This window comes from Uranotaenia lowii, chromosome 2, assembly GCF_029784155.1.
Source record: "Uranotaenia lowii strain MFRU-FL chromosome 2, ASM2978415v1, whole genome shotgun sequence".
NCBI lineage: Eukaryota > Metazoa > Arthropoda > Insecta > Diptera > Culicidae > Uranotaenia > Uranotaenia lowii.
Genome location: NC_073692.1, coordinates 260,010,739 through 260,029,103, shown reverse-complemented (window position 1 = coordinate 260,029,103; position 18,365 = coordinate 260,010,739). Strand labels below are relative to the sequence as shown.

General features: G+C 37.2%; 1 protein-coding gene across 2 annotated transcripts in view; it reads right to left on the bottom strand.

The window, feature by feature from the left end:
* Positions 1-18,365, bottom strand: part of LOC129745165 (potassium channel subfamily K member 18) — a 260,383-nt gene that overhangs the window by 42,067 nt on the left and 199,951 nt on the right. The gene's annotated exons all lie outside the window — the stretch shown is intronic.

Genomic DNA, 18,365 nt, shown 5'->3' with positions numbered 1-18,365 from the left:
ATATGGTATATTTTCATGACGAAAGGTACATGACTTAAAATGGGTGTTAGGATCATGTTTTGTCGAGATTTTGTTCTTAAAATTTAAAAATAAATGGTCGGGATTCAACAAGAACGAACTGAACGCCATCAGCATTTTTTTCCGGACACTTTAACTTTATGTGCAAACATTTTCCTCGAGAGGCGAAATGCTTAATGTTTATGATCCAAAATATATAGTTTACAATCAATGAAATTCATTTCCGACAAACATTTTCGCTTTTTCGTTCTTAAATAGAAATTGTACGAGATTCAATTTCGGTTGCTTTCAAGTGTTCATATGGCATTCAGTTCGGTCTGGTCGAAGCCCAGCCAAATATCCTTAAAATGAACATTTTTCGAAATGGTATCTAAGGAAGGTTAAGTATGGTACCATCATTTAATGGATACTCTCAAAAGGCGTTATTAAGAACTTGATGAATCATTTCGTAGTTCTCAACACACATCCACCTTTAGAAAGATTGGAAGATGTTAGGTACAAAATTTCGAAAACTTAAGTGCCAAATGAATTGAAACCGAAGGACCATGTTAAATTTTCATGCAACGAAGTTAAAAATCATACTTGATTTCGCATTCAAAAATAACCATTCATCTACCTAAACCATTTAATAATGATTGAAAATGGAAATGATAATGTAGAGAACCTAGTTTTAACAAAAGCCCATCCGGAGTATACGTGTTCACCACATGTAGACTTCGGACCAACCAGATTTCATTGTATAGGTTAAGGTAGTGCCACCTCTATCCCGGTACTACTTCTCCTAAATAATGAAATGTTGCGGGGTAAAGTATGGTGTACGTTAATAAGTTTCCTCGCAAAAATGCTCTTTTGCTCTTTTCAACATCTTTAAATTTTCTTCTCACTTCTCTATCCATCTTTATCAATTTCAGAACTACATTTCACCGATATGCCGAAAAATAAATTTACAAAATTAATTAACGGTGGTTAACTTATTTTAGAAATATCTTTTTGGAAAAATTTGCAACTTGCATCCTTTTACATTTTCTGACAGCGTGTTACTTCAAATTCATATGCTCCAAAAGTTAGAAGGATACTTGAACCCATAGATGAACTAGAATAATTTTCGTGGGAGTAAAAAAAGCGATATGTTTTAAGTTAACCCTCCAAAGCTGTTCGGGTCAATATGACCCGAAGCGTTCATTTCAATTAACTTTATCATCATTCCAATATACTGAAGAACTGAGAATTTTGACAGACCAAGTATGTTCTATGAAAATGATGATCAAATTAATTCCCAAAAACTAAAATTTGAGTTTTTAAAATCGGTTCATTGGAAATGAAATACAGCTAAGCAAAGCCAAAATTGGATGTCGTTTTTTAAAGTAACATGTCTATACATTGTCGGATAGATGGATTCTTGACGATTTCAAACATCAATGAAAGACTTAAATAAAGAAACGCTATCAGAAGTTATGAGTATTTTAAAAATGAAATTGTTTTTTCGGACCATTTACTTTCTGAACCAGTTTCTGATAACCTGGTAATACATACAGACTTTTTTTTGAAATGTTGAGTATTTAGAATAAATTACCTACACAATGAATATCTAATATATAAAGATGAGTTGGACTATAAGGGTATATACGGACGATAGTATTGGCGAAAAATTGGCCTCAGCCATAACCTCAAATTTTGATTCGCTAGCGGCCTCACCAGTGATGCTAGGTGCGTTACTGAAATCAGTATTTGCTTGTTTTAAACTAATTATAATATTTCTGAATTGATTAAATTTATAACTATCAACAGCTTAACATTTGAATTAATTACGGTGCGCTCCTGAATGGATGAAGATAAGCCACCTTAGCTAATAAATTTTCAAGGTGAATTCAAAACATCTGAAGTATATTTTTATGTACTGCTTGGTAGGTTAAAAAGAGTTGTTTCTCACTTCTAAACGAATACAAAGTCATTCACTGTTACAAACAAGTATATTAATGAAAGCCCCGTCTATGTTGACTTTGAAAATAAACGCCTACATGATCTGATTATTTTAAACATATCAACATAATTCGCTACATCGTTTAAGTGTGCGATACAGTAAGTTGTTATTTCATGTAGATAAATGATGCGGTTAATTTCACATTCGAATAGAAATCGACGGGAAAGTTGCAAATTCTCAGTACTGCTGAAAATGTTTTTCAATAACAATGCAATTAAAAAAATGTAATCATTTTCCTAATATCAATGCACTTGGCAGCCCTGAACACCCAAAACAACAAAAAACGAACATCTGTGCATCGCTTTTCGACAGGACGAATTTGTCGATATTAGTACCGGAAAATCGCATTTATCGTGCGCCCTTCTCAAAAATCGATTCTATTCTCCCATGGTTTGAGGTTAGGGCTGAGGCCTTCTGCTAAGGTGGTGTTCGTCTAGAACTGTCAATATATCCTAATATATGTTTGTTTGTATGCACCTTATACAAATCCACACCGCTTAACCGATCAGCCTAAAATTTTGTACAGTTATGTGTTTGGACCATGGTAAGGTTTTAGTCATAGTTTTGAGTCCCTCCCACCTAAGGAAAGGGACCCTCCCATACAACTTACGTTTTTGGGCTGGGCATTAGAAACGACCACCCAGAGTTCACGTGTACTGAATAGCAAATCAAAGCTTGCTGAGCATTTAAAATTTGAAAGAGAAAATTTTGGCAGGTGTATTTTGTACATTCCACTGCTGAATGCGCGTGGTCCTACTGGTACGAGATTTTTTGATGCAGTAATTGACTTACATTTTGAATTAAAAAATACAACTAGCCTGTTAAGTATTTATTGACTAGAATTGTAGTGATTTTCAAAGTGCTGGGGGGCTCCGAGAGTCTACAAGACTATACAATGAATTGAACAGTGAACAGTGAATTGACTTCTTCAGCTGAATATATATTTGGACTGAGTGAAAAATTATTGAACAGATTTCCATAAATTCCAACTTTAAAGAACATATTATTTTCATATTTTGGAACCCCTCATAGAGAAAGAAAAAATAGTAAGATTCAGAGTTTAAAGTTAAAGACTTCAATTTCAACGCTTCGATAGCCGTCGGGGAATTTAAACGGGGGATTAGAAAATTGATAAGATAATTGAATCTGAGATTTTTAGTTTATTTCATTTCAAATTCATTGGCCAATTTATAATTTCTGAGTTAGTTTGTGTTATTAAATGTTTTCAATTCTACCATCCAATTTTGAGAAGACTTATAGTATTGGTTCTGCGAATTCAAACAAATGATATCTAAAAATTTTGACATTGATCACTCTTCACATTATCTAATGGGATGGTTGTGTCCAAGAATAGAAACATTGAAATAAAACTCAAATAAAACTTTTTTCTAACATTATAATGGTAACTTCGGTTAAGATGATTTTTTTTCGATAACTTCATAAAACTATTGGAGGAACTTTCAACATTTAAGAACAATTACTCATAAAAGAGTGTGAAATAAAAAAGCGAAAAAAGCAAAAATTCAATTGAAACCATGAAAAGTGAGTCTTTAACATGGATCAACAAGTTTCGAAAGTCTATATAGAAATTACTAAGAAAATAAAACTTAAATATACCATAGTCCAGGGAACCATCTTGAAAATTAAGAGATTTTTATTAGATGGGGGATAGGAGAAATAAATAAAAATTTATCATTTGAAGATAAAAAATATAAAACGAAATGAAACGAATAAACGCAGTGAAAACGATAAACACAGTGATCTCTCACTAAAATCTTTAAAAAGACTAACAAATTTCTTATAATGATGAATATAGAGCTCCCAAAATTTTGAAAATTTAAACGACTCAATTTAATTTATATTTTATGTGAACCCGAGCAAGGCCGGGTAAAATCAGCTAGTAATATCATAAAAATCGGTTAACATTGGCAGCCAAGAGAACAAAATCAAACTACAACTCAGATTTCCCCGAAACGGATATTTTGCGAACGGCTTTGGAAGGTTAAGGAAGACTTGATCCTTTATTCAAGAAGCCCTATTCCTTGGGGAAAAAAACAAACAAAAACCCAAGATAGAATGTCAATTGATTATTTTGGTCATGTTTGTTCTCATTTCACAATTTATAAGTGTCTGATGAATAAAATTTCCTAACTTTTGTCTCAACCCAGTTCGTGTTTAGATCTCGTGCAAGTCAGACGTAAAAATACTGACTTGTTTGAGTTCCTATAGCTTTTGTTATCAGCCATCGTGCTAAGCGGTGTACTGCTGGTAGAGTTTTTTTTGGTGGACACAAAGGAAAATGGCGGATATGGAATTAAAATCTAATTCATTACGCATCCGTTTTCCTCGGGGATCCAGAGAACCAAGTGATGTACAAGTGTTTGAGTTTATGAAAGTTAAACTCGGATTGAAACCCGACAAGTTGCTTGCCATGTATAAAGACAAATTGGAATTTTCGGTAATTATAAAATTCAAATGTGAAAGTGATGTCAAGGCCACATTGGAAAGTTTTCAAGGAACAATAGATTTCAATCTCAACGAGCACCAGAGCTGCCCGGTGGAATTGTCGTTAGCAAACGCAGCTGTTCGATATGTAAGGCTTTTCAATTTGCCGCCTGAAATTCAAGATCGTGAATTATGGGCAGCCATGGAACAATTTGGGAAGGTGCAAAGGACGGTTCGAGAGAAATACGGGGCTGATACTGGATTCCCTATTTGGACTTCCGTAAGAGGTGTTTTTATGGAGGTTGATGAAGGTGTGGAGATACCTGCTTCGATAAACATTCGGAACATTCGTGCTCGTATTTTTTATGAGGGCTTGGTCAACAAATGCTTTCAGTGCGGTAGCGTTGGACATTTGAAAGCGAATTGCACGAGCAAGCGAACTATCAACGGAAGATTGCAGTCTGATGATGGGGATTTTTTTTTATTATCTGACAATTTGCGCCGGGGGTCTTCAGATTTTCCCCAAAATTGAAAATTTGGTTCATTTTTGCGACTTAAAAACACATGTATTTTTTCAGATTTCTAACATTTTTATTTTTTGAGTTAGCTTCGGTTAGATTTTTTTGTAAATAAAAAATAACCATTTTTCAAAGCTACATAACTCTGTTGTTTCTCAACGGAAATTATAAAATAGCACATCAAAATGCATTGAAATTTTATTAGCTTTCCAAATAGAATTATTGAAAAAAATTAAATAATGACCTTCAACATGAAAAGTTGTAAATAAACTTTAAATGGCGTCTAAAAGTACCGTCTGCACCACCGAATATTTTGCAAAAAATACCATTGTGTAGCTCGATTTATGATGCAACTTTCATCTGAAGACACCAAAGTGGGCCATTAACACCTTGAAGAGTTATGAAAGAAATAATGACAATAAATCTCTTTTTTTGCATCGAAAACAAACAATGGTCGAACAACTGCACTCACATATGGAGATAGCAAGCACTTCTAACAACATGGAAACAAAAGAACTTACCAAAGCAGGTAAAAAACACTACTTCTTCGAGCTTTGTAGATTGTTTGCAGCAAAACTGACTTTGAATTTTAACCAAAATTTTGAGTATCGTATTGTTTAAGTGATATAACTAATAATGGGAATGTTGCTTTTACAACCTGGTCACATACTATGTAACTTATTAATTTTTCGATCAAAGATCATTGTGAAGCATAATCAATGCCAATAGTAGAAGGTTCAGTTCCTGTGTTTGGGATCACAAAAATGTGATTAAAAAAATGAAATATAGACGTGCTATACATAGTTTTTATATCGGGAGCTAAGCACTGGACACCACAATTCTTTCCCATTGATCAAAAAAGTTTGAGAAGGTGGCACAAATTTTGTAGAAATAATCAAAGAGCTCAGTATGGCCAGCCCAGGCTGTAAAATGATGGAAATATGATACTTTTACCGTATTCGTTTTCTACATTCGCCCAGTTTTGAGGTTTACCATACTAGAACAAACATAATTCGTCGTCAGCGTTTTGCTACCTCGATCGCTCACACACGAATCTTCAGTGTTCCACCGTCCATTTTAAATCAAATCTGGGGAATTACGGATGCAAAACTTAGCGCATAAACTTCTAAAAATGACAGTAAAATGTGCATAACTTGTTGTGACCTGGTGCAAAACTGGGTATAAACAAATACGTTAATAGATTTTTGGATATAACATGAAGTCAGTTAAGCTGCAACAATCTACCGCCCCTTCTTTCATAACAGTCCCATATACAAAAATAAGCAAGCGAGACAATCAGCTTTTTCTGTTTTGGAATATATTTTTAACTTGTGACCACCACTTTCTGCATAAACGAAAATCGTTTCTCGGTTGTCATAATAAATTGTTAGGCCTGAAATTTTCGAAATTGGGTTATTGGTAAGGTCGAGAGCGCTATTTTTATTCATTATGGGACTGTTAATCGACCATATTTGAAACCTTTTTCGAATCTACTAGCATAACAGTCCCATACAAAATATATTTTTCTCACCAAGCTACTTTCTAAGACTTGAATTTGATCATTTTTGAACTTCTAAATGCAATTGTAAGAAAAAGAAACATACTTTTGCAAAAAATATCATGAATTCCACATTGTAAGTTGCATCTTTTTACGATTTTTGATTGCATCCGATAGTTTTTCGCTCAGGAAGTCATTCCTAAGAAAGTCAGACCTGCCTTCGAAAACTAGTGTGCATCATTCGACATCAAGTGAGTTAAAAAAATGTTTAAATGATTCAAAGCAATAAACCAAAGACTATTTCGCCGAAAGAAACATTGAAAAGTAACCAAATCCGTGGTATTTCACATATGGGACTGTTATTCAGGTATATTTCATATAGGACTGCCACGAATTGATATTTTTTTCGAAATTTCTAGAACAAAACCTCTTTTTTAGTCTCTTATGTTGAAGCCTTATGTTGACCTAAAGTGACGAAAATTCATATGGGACTGTTATGCGAGTGAGGGCAGTCTGAAAAGGACGAAAAAATAGTGTTTTTTACCAGCTTTGATAAGTTCTTTTGTTTCCATGTTGTTAGAAGTGCTTGCTATCTCCATATGTGAGTGCAGTTGTTCGACCATTGTTTGTTTTCGATGCAAAAAAAGAGATTTATTGTCATTATTTCTTTCATAACTCTTCAAGGTGTTAATGGCCCACTTTGGTGTCTTCAGATGAAAGTTGCATCATAAATCGAGCTACACAATGGTATTTTTTGCAAAATATTCGGTGGTGCAGACGGTACTTTTAGACGCCATTTAAAGTTTATTTACAACTTTTCATGTTGAAGGTCATTATTTAATTTTTTTCAATAATTCTATTTGGAAAGCTGATAAAATTTCAATGCATTTTGATGTGCTATTTTATAATTTCCGTTGAGAAACAACAGAGTTATGTAGCTTTGAAAAATGGTTATTTTTTATTTACAAAAAAATCTAACCGAAGCTAACTCAAAAAATAAAAATGTTAGAAATCTGAAAAAATACATGTGTTTTTAAGTCACAAAAATGAACCAAATTTTCAATTTTGGGGAAAATCTGAAGACCCCCGGCGCAAACCCGTCAGATAATAAAAAAAAATCCCCTGATGTAGAATCAGTACACCACGTGGTCGACGATAATGCTACTGTAGCGCAGCCAACGTATAGTAATGTGGTGAGCACATGGACGAAAGAAAGATCCCATACTGAGTCTCCTCTAGTAACTACAGACAATGTAGTCACTCAGAGTTCTACGACGAATTCAAATAAGACAAACCCCAAACGGAACTCACTTCCAGTCGCTTCGGAAAACAGCAAATCAAAGGAAACGGTAGTGGACCATTCGTCCATCATAAAAGAAACTTCGTTGGCGGAAAAAGTGGATACGATGATGGTTGATTGTAGCCGCCACTGACCGATCCCTTACTGGCGTACGACTTAAGCGCCACTCCGTTAGGAGATCGTACGCCACGGTTTAATATGCCCGGTGAGACTCCGCTGAGGGCGAGTCCATAAATTGTCCTTAAAAGTGGTTAAGGATCGGATCAGATAGGGCTCTCCAAATAGCTAACCCAAAATGCGACGAAACTAACACATGACGAAATTGCTACCAATCAACATAAAATCCTTAGAACAAGTCAGTTATAGATCGCCCGTACCTGGCAATCTCATCACTGAGCTGACGACCTCCCGAATCCCAAATGCGAACGACAGCTTAATTGCCCATGAAACCCCCAGGACCTACCCCAGACTACCCCAGTTCGGTCAAAACTTTCAATTAATTAAGAAAGAATTCAAATTACAATTTTAATCATTTATTCTCTAAATCCTAACATTTAAAGCGTCTAAATCCTACCTATCCTATCATGCGTGCGACTCGTTAACGCCTAAATGTATTCCCCCCAAATCGTGCGCGTTTTATGCGACAAGCTTTAGAGCAACATAGCTTGTCGCACCGGGCTTTTATGCTGCACCAGCGGGGTTTCCCTAAACGGTGGTACGGGAAATTCGACCTCTCGACTGGATTATGTTCGTGACGGGGCTATGTTAACCGTCCGCAAGCATATTTCGACGGAAAAAATCACGTTTTCGTCATTCGATGACGACCCCTTCGATGCTATAATAGCTTTTCAACGGAATGGACTCACCAGATCCTGTGCTCCTGTTACCTGGCGGCGATGGAGAGAGCTGTTGGCGGACGGCGATGACTCCTAATGCTGAGGAGTCTTTTCTCGGATGCTGGCTGATGACTCAGATGCTCGATGAAGGTGTCGATGGGACGGCGAATGATGCTCGCACAAGCACGTGATTTGGCTGACGTGCTCGGTGGTTTGACCTGCGGTCAAAGGTCGTCGACCGACGCTGTGCTGCCTTACCTTGACCTTGAGCAGCACTTGGGTTGGCGAATGGTTGGCTGTGACAATAGTTGGCCCACACGGCCACGTGGAGTTCCCGGCACTCCCCCGAGACGCGATGTTGACGGAGCGCCTCGCTTCCGACGGGTTTGAACGTCGGGTGTTCTTGGTGTGGCGGGAAAATTAAGCAGCAGAGTGCTGCGTGATCCCTGGATTGATCCGCTTCTGGTGGGAAAAATGTGCTGTGCCTTCTTCGGCACAAAGAAATTAAACAACGCACGATTTATTTTCACACGCACAATTTACCTGCAGTTTTTATGATGCAACGAATCACACGCTCTAACTATCTAGGCACGCAACTTCCCTAGCTTTGATGTACCTAAATAACGAATAATATTCTAATTATAATTGAAGGTCCTGACCGCACTTAAATTTACCAAAATTCGGACACAATCAATTTCGGCTCACGCGCACTTCCACTGCCGATCACACTCAAGAAACGTTTGATCGTCTCCTTGAGCTCTCAGAACAGGGAAGGTGATCTTGCTACGAACGCCCTCGGCGGAAGTTCATAATCCCTGAGAGTTCTATGAGATTATCTCAAGAGATAAGAATTTCGGCAGATGCATTAGAATCGCAGTAGCTAATTGGTTCTAACTGAAACAATTCAACACCTCGCGGGAGAATGTATGAACGTCTCCTCAGCGTATCGAACCGCATTGCTCAAACTGTCGATCGCGCGAATCGATATTATGTTCGAGATCGATCGAGGGGCGGACAAACTGGGCCTACTTAAAGGCGGAGAGTAAATGTTGAATTTTCGAACATGCGGACTGCTACATGATATGCAGATGGAGAGAAGCTTAAAACGTGACAGGAAAGGTGAGAAGTGTGGAATGACAACTGAACAGGATCAGACTTCGTATGATGCATCGGATTCTGACAGTGGAGCAGAGAGACCTAAAACTATAAGCGAACAGCAGTCAACTCTTACTAGGAATCAGAAGAAAAAGGTACTGAAAATGCGCGTCAGCAATCAAAATGTGGACAATAATGCTTGCGGACCCAAGAACGATCGTGTGTTTAGAACTAAGCCGAACAGTGTTAGAAAATCTCATCAGGTGTTATCTTTATGAAACTTAAGTTATTCTTGGTATGAGATAGTCACATGAAATGTAATGGAATTAATTGTTAACCCGAACATTAGTTTTAAATAAATTATTATTATTATTAAAAAAAAAAACCCTATGGACATTGCATACTTAAAGGCGTTTATCCATAGTTAAGAGAAAATCAATTTTTTTGCACTGTTTCCAGACAGTTATTGAATAAATATTAGTTATTGGATATATTGGGGATTGGAAACCCTATATGTGCTTAGAAAGGGAACACATTTTAGCCAGAACAAATTCTTTGTACATTATTTAATCATGGTATGAATACGGACAAATTTAGAGAAATTCATGAATTCCTTCAACTCAATCAAATATAAATAAAGGCAAAATACTCAAATCTTGGCTTCCAATTTAAACAATAATACCTTCTGGAAAAAGCTACGAATTTTTTGTTTCGAATTATACCCCTTTATTTATGTGATAAAAACAAATCAAGGTGAATAGATACAGGGCACTTTACAGGAAAACTAAAAAAAACAATATACAAAGAGGACTCGGTAGGCGGTGCTCGTAGAAGTTAGACGAAGTTTTTTCTGACAGCAAAAATTTTCAAGTGGAAATTTATGGAAAATTATAGTTTTTCAAGTTAAGTTAAGACTCGGTTAAGGATTTTAAATAAAGCTATGCGCAGAAAGGCTTTCCTCAAGCGACGGCCACATCAAAATAAGGGATCACAGTTTCTCAGGCTACTTCACCTACCGGCGAGCGGAGAAAGACGTACTTCTAGATTTTGAAGGAGTACGGAAACATCAAAACACGGATCAAAGCTAAGTATTTGTTTAACAAATCTTCTCATAAATAAAAACGAATTATATTAAAATGTCCATGCTTAAGCTACATATAGAATTTCCAACTAGAACATTGTTTGTGTGTTGGGGAAGAGGTGTTTATTATTATAAAGTTCTATTAGTGAAGGGGTGTTGTTGATTCGATTTAGTGTGAAAAGTTCAGTAAGTTTACCATGTTTTTTTTTCTTCTACATACTCAGAGATACAATCGAAATAAATTAGTTTGGTATTCAAAATCGTTCCGTGACCGGCTATGACGGTTAATTTTTTTTTTGTTCTTGAATCGTGTTAAGTGCTTAAAGTTTATCTAGCAGTGCATAATATGAGTTTTAATTAATGGAAGTTTCAGTTTTTGTTGTTACGTTCAGAGCAGAGACAGAAAAATATTACGGTGACTCCAAAATTAGGGAAAGCTTCTGCTACACTAGGATAATTTCCTTAATGAGATTCTTACGGTCAGAACTAAGAAGACCTTTTCATTCTTGCAAATACGATTAATCAAATAAATATTTATAATAGGTAGCCTGCTTTTGGGCTTTGTGTTCTTTGATTCCCAATAGTTGTCTCGGCATCAAAACTAAGGTCCAGATCTCAATATTTCTGCAGTCAGGAAATTAATTTATCAAATACCTAATTATTGCTATATTGTATTTATCGTTAATAAATCGTTCAAAGTGTCATTACTTTTTTTTCCTTAAAAGACTCGTGCAATTTCTTTGTTTTGGAGTGTAACGAATAAATGTATTGTCTTGTATTTAGGGTGGTCAGATATTTGCTTGCAACCCACATGAGCGAAATTATCGTGGGATAATATAAATTCAAGATTTTTTTTATTACTGTTCCAAAGAATATTAGACATTGGTAATTCAATGCTTCACATTTTTCATTGTGAATCCTTGAAATTCAACATGATAGTTATTGATACGACATGGATATACGCGCGTTCAGGTTTTTTTTTCAAATACACTTTTATTATACTTAAATTGAAGCATTTAGTTAGTTATTTTGTCTTTAGAAAAATAGGAGAATAGGATGCTTAAAATCAGATTACACTGGTCAAAAGTGTCTCCAGATCACATCCTTTTACCTACTCCCCGCAATAAAATTATTTGCTAGGATGCAGAGGTGACCTCGGTCCTAAAGCACGAATTATTTCTTTCATCCCTTTCTCTCTTTTCCAAACTATCTATTGACTACTAGGACGTGGCCGGCGCCGTTATTGATGATTAAAGAGAGAGCATCAGTTTTGGGCATTGTGAATGTGCTGTCAGTCCCAGACACCATTCATTTGACCTTTGAACAAAATTGGTGGCCTCGGTCAATCACGGAATAGCAACCATTGGCGATGTGGAATTCGTTCTACTGAGCCACGCCTGCGATCATGGGATTCGAAATGCATTTTATTCAATATCATTGTTATACCAATAAAGAGTTTCTATAAAGTATACTGAGGAAGTTCAGCGACATTAGTCAATATTATATTAATACTTGTTAATTAAATAAAGCATTTCGGGTTCAATGTTTAAAGGTGGATGTGAGTAGTCAATCAAGCTAAGCTAAGCTAAACTAAAAAAAACAATATACAAACTCCACGATTATGACTCTACAAATACATTTTCTCAATTTGCATTCGACTTATTCTAATGTTTATATTGGTTCTCGCAAATGACCCATACCTTCAGAAAGTGTAAACGCAACCGCAATCATTTCACGTTTCGTTGAGAATACGAGGGAAAAATTGTGTAGGGATGCTGTTCCACATAACCATAAACTTTGTCCAGTCCAGGTCCAGTTCAGGTCAGTCAGAACATCACAAGATGGATCCAGTCCAGTGAAAATGAAGTGTTGGACGGCAATAATCAGAGCCATTTTGCGTGTTTCGTTTCACCCCGAAATGATGTTGCCCAATGCATGGAAGAGTGTTTTTCTTGGCATTTTGGTGGCTCTATGACGGTGCAAAAGTGGAAAAAAGAATACCCTTCCTGTGTTTCTTTCCGGGGAAACTTTACCCCCCACAAGGTGGACAGAAACGAATCAACAACAACAACTTCAACGGAACGAGTGCAAATAAAAACGTTCGTTTTATTTCCGCAAAAATAAAAGCTGCGTGTGCATAAACGCTGAACGTAAAATTGTATTAAATATAATAAAACTTGCCGTACTTAAAATTGTTTAATGCACATAATACTTGCCGGCACGTAGATATCAAAGTTCAAGAGAGGGTTTCGCCGCTTTTATCGGTTTTTATTTGTTTCTGTTGAAAACTGTTAAAAGCTTTGGACGCACCACGGAATTGACTGTGTAGACTGTGGAATGGCGATAAATTGCTACGCTCTAAATATCTAGCAAAACAACTTGATTACACAATATGCCCATTGACAATCCAATAGCCCCTCGGCTTTCAAACGGTGTGCAACTATTGTCGTCTCCTTCTCACATTTCTCCCATCACATTCGCACGCACAACGACAGCCAGTTTTCCGCAAGCACGCCACCCGGCAAGTTGCAATCGAAAGTGTGCCTAGTGATTTTCCGGCAAAATACTAGTGAGGACTCGAAAGGAAATATACTCGCCAGTCCACATCCGGGAGCAGGAACCACAATTGGCGATCCTGCCGGATTTTAAACGTTGCTTTGCATTGAGAGCCTGGTAAATTGTTTAAAAAAAGTGAGGTAAGTTCCCGGATAGCAGATGCGTAGCCATCTTGAAAATTAGGCGTCATGCGAAAAAAATGAATATTTCCAAGCTTTGTTATGGAAATTGGATGGATGAAAAAGAATCGATGTAGCTTAGTACACAGCTTAGAACACGGTGACTAACTTTTATTTTAAGGCCTAAAAATGTTATGCTGTCGACACTCGTTCAACGAGTTTATCTCACCATAACAGTGTATCAAGCAATCTTGTTTGTTGAGCAGTAGCTTTATCGTTTTGGTTGCAAATTGGAATAGCTCGATGAGTTTAAATTGTGATAGGCTATGCCGCCTGGCCTAGTAGAATAATAGATCAATATCGAACCTTAGGCGCGATGCAGACTTCCGCCTGAAGAATCCGTAGTTTTTTGGCGCGATGCAGACTTCCGCCTGATAGAAAAATTTGCTTTTGGCGCGATGAAGACTTCCGCCAGATAGAAAAAGATACTTTGGCGTGATGCAGACTTCCGCCTAGTTAAATAGATTGTTGTTGGCGCGATGCAGACTTCCGCCAGGTTGAACTGATTGTTTTGGCGCGATGCAGACTTCCGCCTGGAGAACGATACTTTTGGCGCGATGCAGACTTCCGCCTGGAGAACGATGCTTTTGGCGCGATGTAGACTTCCGCCTAGTTGAATTGATTGTTGTTGGCGCGATGTAGACTTCCGCCAGATTGAACTGATTGTTTTGGCGCGATGCAGACTTCCGCCTGAAGAACGATGCTTTTGGCGCGATGCAGACTTCCGCCTAGTTGAATTGTTTGTTTTGGCGCGATGTAGACTTCCGCTAGATTGAACTGATTGTTTTGGCGCGATGCAGACTTCCGCCTGAAGAATCCGTAGTTTTTGGCGCGATGCAGACTTCCGCCTGATAGAAAACTATGCTTTTGGCACGCTGCCTATTAATTTGCAATGCAAACTTCAGCCTATGTGAGGCTGTCGGTATGAAGACTTCTGTGGATTATGTAAAAATATGATAGTTTGATAACAACAGTTTGACACGATGCATATGTCTATCATTGAAAGTATGTTGTAAGGTCAACAAATGGTAAGATGAAGAAAGAAGTGGTTCACATGATATTTGAAACGTTGTGATTCAAATGACCAGTTAGCCAACCAACTTAACCAACAAGCAATTGACTTTCGTATACTAGAAACGAAGGAGAATTCTGTCTTATGTACAAGTACAAGAGCTAAGTGTATGAGTTGGAAAGAGGGGCTTTGTGCAGACTAACATTAAATGCCATTTCAAAAGCTGAAAATTTCATATACATAAAACGCTTGTTTATTCTAATGCAACCTTTTAAACTGACGTGGTGAATCTTTTGTATTGAAAGCAGCAATTGGTATCGAAACTTGTTGAACAAGTGCATCAGAAACGGAAACGAGTTGCTATTTACTAAAACCCTTGACAGCAAACTGACTGCTTCCATATCACTTTAAATAGGGTGGGAGAGCTTTAGTCCGGCATTTGAAAGCTTTGTTAATATAGGAAAAATGATAGTCTTTGTATGAAGTTTTGTAGAAACGTTGATAATACATTCGACGATCAATTAACAACTGAGACCTAGCCTAGACCTAGATCTAGAACATGAAAATATATTTCATAACATTATTCAGATCCTATCTCCAAAAGTCAATTAATTCAAATAACTTCTAGCGAGAGGTTAAAAAAGGTTTCACTCGCAAAGTCTACTGTAGTCGATGATACACCAAATCGATGTTCTTTTGATCTGAGGAACGACATTCGAATGCTTCCGTTTCAAATTGTGCAGATGCATTCCTGATATGGCCTTCCTGGTTCGTTTTGTGATTGATTGAGTTTTGCAAGCAGCGCACTTGCCTGAATTACTCGCGAACGGCTTATTCACTGATAGACGGCTTCCAAAAACTATGAGATATTGAGCGTAGCCCTATTTTAATATTATAAAAAGTAAAAAGTTCAACCATACTTCGACGAATGGAGTGATTGGAATTGGAATTGTTAAACAAATTTCATCATCTAACACCAACATGTAAATTTCCTCGAACAACATTATTCTGTGTTTTTGTATGATGGATCCTTCAGAAGATTGACCCAACATGTCAAGCAAATCATCTTCGCATAAGCAAAAGAAACGGGAGAATGCATTCCTCCTTGTGGTCATGTAAGAGCTAAGAGCATTTGGACAGCCAGATATTTGGTTTTGTAGCGTCTCTGTAATAGACAAAGTGTTGTTAATCTTGTTCACCGAGACAACCCTTGGATCATCCGTCACCTTTGTCACAATGTATATGGAATCCTTGACGAGGCTCTTAAAGGCCGCCTCATGTATCTCCGATTGGTAATGATGTAACCCAGTTTATTGAATTTCTTCTCCCACAAATCAGTTTGCTCCGGAAAATACCCGAAAAGCTGTTTTTTTTACCAATTGCAGCAGACACTGAATGTCCCATATTTTGCTCAGTGTGTGACCAGTGAGACATTTTAACTCTACGAATCGGTATGCGAAACAAGCTTCTTCAACAAATCCACCGTTCCTGCCCAACTATGGCTCGACATATTGCGTGTTCTGTTCTGAAACTGCCTGACGAACGACAGATTGAATTGTTGAATTCGCATGTTAAGAGTCTTTTGTAAACTACCAGCACGTTTTCCATACTGAGGTCATGAAGGAATTTTCTGTCTATGTGCAGCATATGACGAGTTTTTTTTCCATTATTTTTCGGTTAGCGAATCCGTTTGCAGAGCATTTAGTAGCTGTATCGATACGAACGCGACGATTCTAGCGGAAGCTAGACTCGCCTCTTTTCCATTTAGAAAGGAAATCCGTTAGAATGTGAGGTCTCCAACAGTACATTGAAAATTCATCGCTGGAGATGGTGTCGTAATCGTTAAGAAAATTGTTTAAATTTTCACAATTTTTTCCTGGTTCGTTGACTCTTGTTTCCAGCTTGGTGAAAATTGTATCAAAATCCTCCAGTACATTGATGGAGTACTTAATGGTTTGTGTCCTGAAGTCTCGAAATAAATGATTGTTAATTCGCAAATTTAAATTTAACTTACGCTAATATTCCGCCTTCGATGGTAACCTCCCATTGCCCTGACTGCTCAGGGATCATATTCTTATTAACATTTCCATTTGTCAGAAAATCCAAAAAAGGTATGGTTGAAGTAGATAACATTCAAATCCTCTATGAACAAACTTTCCGCATGTGTCATTGTATGGTAGGTGTTCAAACTGAAGACTTCCATGGCCGATGGTTTATCATTGGAAATCCATTTTGAAATGGTTACTTCAGGCTATTTTCAGGAACCTATCTAAGGATAAATTCTAAGCAAGTCTCAGTTACAAAAAAATCCCAATACTTAAAAAAAAACCTAGTGTTATTTTGATTATTGTTTTTCAGACATGGCACCCAAACCTAACGGTGTTTAGTCCAGAAGGAGAGGAGAAATAGACCCTCCCGTTTTTCTTTCCCCAACTAACTGGTGTCTAAGTTGGTTCTGGTTAACTGTCGCTAAAAATTTAAACAAGACTGAATTGGCTCAGTGAAGTATAATATACTAGCCAATTCAGATATTATCTCCGAATTTTTTCCTATGTATTGTGCATTCTAGCGCTTCTTTTGACGCTGCTTAAAGGATAAACTGGACTTGTTATCTGAAGAGCCACCTACATTGGTTCTAGTATTACGGTTTCCGTGCTTAGAATGTTTTTCGCCCTTGTACACTCCATTCTTTGTCTCTTCCTCAATGTTCGAGCGTTGGATTTTTCCAAGTTGGCAAATTAGAGGCCAGATGGTTCCAAGGACTGTTCAGTGAATTTACTATGGCCCTGCAAGCAATTTTCTGTAGAATTGTCGGCCTATCGCGGAATATGTTCGGAGCTAGTTTGGAAGTAGGTTCACAATGTGTCGGGAGGGGCAGTCCGAGTTGAGATAGGCGCGGATTCCATTGCGCTTCTTCCGTTTGATACACCGGCACCTAAAACAATAATACTGCACTTTATACAAAAAAAAACAAATCTTCTTTTAATTATATTTCTAACACAGAGCTTCCTTAAATTCGAAAACTGCACCCTTAATCGGCTGTTGGAAGGAAGCACCATAATATTTGGTTTTGTTTGGTAGTGGGATGTTTACATTTTGATATCACACACTCAATGTGAAACACTGATTCGACTTGAATTATAAACAAGTAGTCGACGGAGTGTGAATCGGACTGAATAAAAATTCATTAGCAAGCGTCACATTTGAAAAGCATGTATGTAAACTGAAACTTAAATTTTAAAAGTTTTCATAATTATCCAAAACTTGTGAAACTAAGAAATAACTTGCTAAAACGAATATTAAAGACATATTTTCCTGATTTAATAAAGCAGTTTCACAATCCGAAAAAGCTGATTAAATAAAGCTTCATTTCGAGCATGTCAGTTGAACTTTATAAACGAATGTTCAACGTTAAATGTACGCCATAAAACTTTCTTTCTGTTATCAAATGTGTCAAACGGCAATCGCAGACAGCCTTTCATAGTAAAAAGGTACGTTTCATTGAGAGTATTGTTTCTTCAACTGATTGTATGCTAGGCGTTTGAAAATTTGAATATGTAAAAACGAGGAAAATGAATGAATCTTTTTTCTTCATTTTTTTTTAGAGTAGGTGGAGGATGTGGAATGGCGATAAATTGCTACGCTCTAAATATCTAGCAAAACAACTTGATTACACAATATGCCCATTGACAATCCAATAGCCCCTCGGCTTTCAAACGGTGTGCAACTATTGTCGTCTCCTTCTCACATTTCTCCCATCACATTCGCACGCACAACGACAGCCAGTTTTCCGCAAGCACGCCACCCGGCAAGTTGCAATCGAAAGTGTGCCTAGTGATTTTCCGG